This window comes from Babylonia areolata, chromosome 1 (assembly GCF_041734735.1).
Source record: "Babylonia areolata isolate BAREFJ2019XMU chromosome 1, ASM4173473v1, whole genome shotgun sequence".
Classification (NCBI taxonomy): Eukaryota; Metazoa; Mollusca; class Gastropoda; order Neogastropoda; family Buccinidae; genus Babylonia; species Babylonia areolata.
Genome location: NC_134876.1, coordinates 28,963,752 through 28,966,251, shown reverse-complemented (window position 1 = coordinate 28,966,251; position 2,500 = coordinate 28,963,752). Strand labels below are relative to the sequence as shown.

Below are 2,500 nucleotides of genomic sequence, written 5' to 3'. Positions count from 1 at the left end.
GGCTGTGGCCCTTGCTCTCCCTAAATCAATAATTATTATAGTGAACCCGCACTCTTGCTCCATACACTGCCATGTGACCCGAAATACAATATAGGCGGGCCAGCGAAGCATTCTCTGTCCATCGCTTAACAGACTGGTAATCACAGGCTGTGGGGAAATCAAAAAAGAAATGAAAAAAACAAACAATGTTACTTTTTTTTAGCCATAACGGAGAAGCAAGCTATTCTCTAATATTAGATTATGCCGTTCTCGGCAGAGAATTATACGCTTTTTTTTTCTTTCTTTTTTTTTCTTCTTTTTTTTCTTTTTTTTTTTTTACTGCTGAACGTCCATTGCACACAGGATTCGTTTACTATGGACAGTACCAGAAGTTGCAGTGGTTTACCAAACATGAGGAGACAGATATGGAGGGAGCAGGGGGAGGGGGAATTTCAGTTTCTCAAGGAGGCGTCACTGCGTTCGGACAAATCCGCAGTGTATATGCGCTACACCACATCTGCTAGGGAGATGCCTGACAGCAGCATAACCCAAAGCGCTTGTCAGGCCTAGGATGCATGCAGACATTTGTGTACCTTTCAAAATGGATTAATTATTTTTTTTTTTTTTACGTGATTTTGCCAGAGGACAACACTTTTGTTGCCATGGGTTCTTTTTCAGTGCGCCAAGTACGTGCTGCACACGTGACCTTGGTTTATTGTGTCATCCGAATGACAAGATGCTCAGTTTGATTTTACAGTCATACTTGGGAGAAAGGGTGAGAGCAGGATTCGAACATAGACCCCCACGCACACGGTTTTGGCAGACAAACGTCTTAATCATTCTGCCACCTTGCCCCACCTTGGCAGGGTGGACACACACATCCGGACATACACACGCGTGAGTGCACACACACGCATGTAAATATATAGGCTAATAAATGAATTAAATTTGGAGGGATGGAGGAGAGGGATGGAGAAAGAGAGAGACACACAGAGAGATGTATGTACCAGACGCTGACTTTTGTGTGTATGTGTGCGTATGGGTGGGTGGTTGCTTGTGTGTATGTGTGCGCATGTATATATGTTCGAAATAACTGACACTCTGACTTCTGCAAGCTTCGACATCAAAGACGTGAACATTAATCATTCATTCCCATCCCTTACACTGTATCGTGTGATCTGTTTTAAACAAGGAGGTCCATTTAAAAAAAAAAAAACTCTCTCAAATGTATACTCCTGACACCACAAGTGTTCAGTTTAGCTTGGGAAGTCTCACATTAAGTTCTTCAGGACATATATGAAAGAGGAGTGAATGTAATCTCCTTCTATCCTGCGGTCCATCTCCACGCCTGTACCACCACCACCCTCTTTCTCACTGCCTACTCCACAACTCCAACAGGCATCTTCATCTCATTTCCACCGTTCACCTGAGTAGACTTATCGGGATACCAGTCATGGAATGGTTCCAGCAGCCCACGTCGGTGTGGCTGAAAGAACGTCAGTGTTTGCTGAGGTCTCAGAACGCGGAGGAAAGGCACTTTGATTAACAGAACACACGATGCAAAATCCTAAATAAGCCCCCTATAGACGGCAGTTAGGCGGCAAGGGGCATTCTTTTACTACCTTATCATTCACGTGGGAGTATCACGTTTTCTTTGCGTGTGCCTTATTTCAAAACGACTCTTTTGATGTCTCGGTCTGTCTCTGTGAAGTGCGTTACTATGTACCTCTGTCTTACTGTGTCTATGCAACTTTAAGTTACATACACACACATAGACGCAGACACACGCACACACGCACACACACACACACACACACACACACACACACTCACACACACACACACACACACACACACACACACACACAGGGGGGGGTGGGCAGGAAAAGAAAAGTGAATAGCAAAACTTTGAATACTCTTGAAGACCGAGAAAACATCTTATGTGAGAAGTAATAGGTTTATTTTTATACTTCGACGTGAAACTCAAATACGTTTCAGGAGGAAAAAACGGTAGTCAGTCTGTCTCCTTCACTCTTCCAACTTCTTGAGAGTATATAATGAAGCAATATGTAAAACGCTTTGATTCTGTGTTTTTTAATTTCCGGGACGTCTTTCTGAAGCACACATTTGGGGCAATGTGATTATCTCAAAATTATATTTAGCGCTAAATTGTATCTACCCCCCAGAAAGAGACAGAGGGGATGATATATATATAGAGAGAGAGAGAGGAGAGAGAGAGAGAGAGAGAGAGAGAGAAGGGGGGGGGCATCCGGGAGATAGGAAATCGAAAATAGAAAGAAACAGATTTTTAAAAATATATATTTTAAGCGAGGGGGCGTTGCATTTGTTTGAGTTTTTCTTGGAAAATTCTATTTTGGAAGGCAAAGTTTTACAAAGTATTAGTGTCATAATTATAGAAAGTTACTAATAACCGAGCATGAGTCATTGACAGCCCTCCTGCCACAGCCCTTTTCTCTCTCATCTTCCGTGTTCTCCTGGCCCTCTCCCCTCTCTCTCTCTT

At 43.0% G+C, this 2,500-nt stretch overlaps 1 long non-coding RNA gene across 1 annotated transcript in view; it reads left to right on the top strand.

Moving 5' to 3' along the window:
* LOC143281581 (uncharacterized) overlaps positions 1 to 2,500 on the top strand; it is a 208,508-nt gene that overhangs the window by 123,699 nt on the left and 82,309 nt on the right. The gene's annotated exons all lie outside the window — the stretch shown is intronic.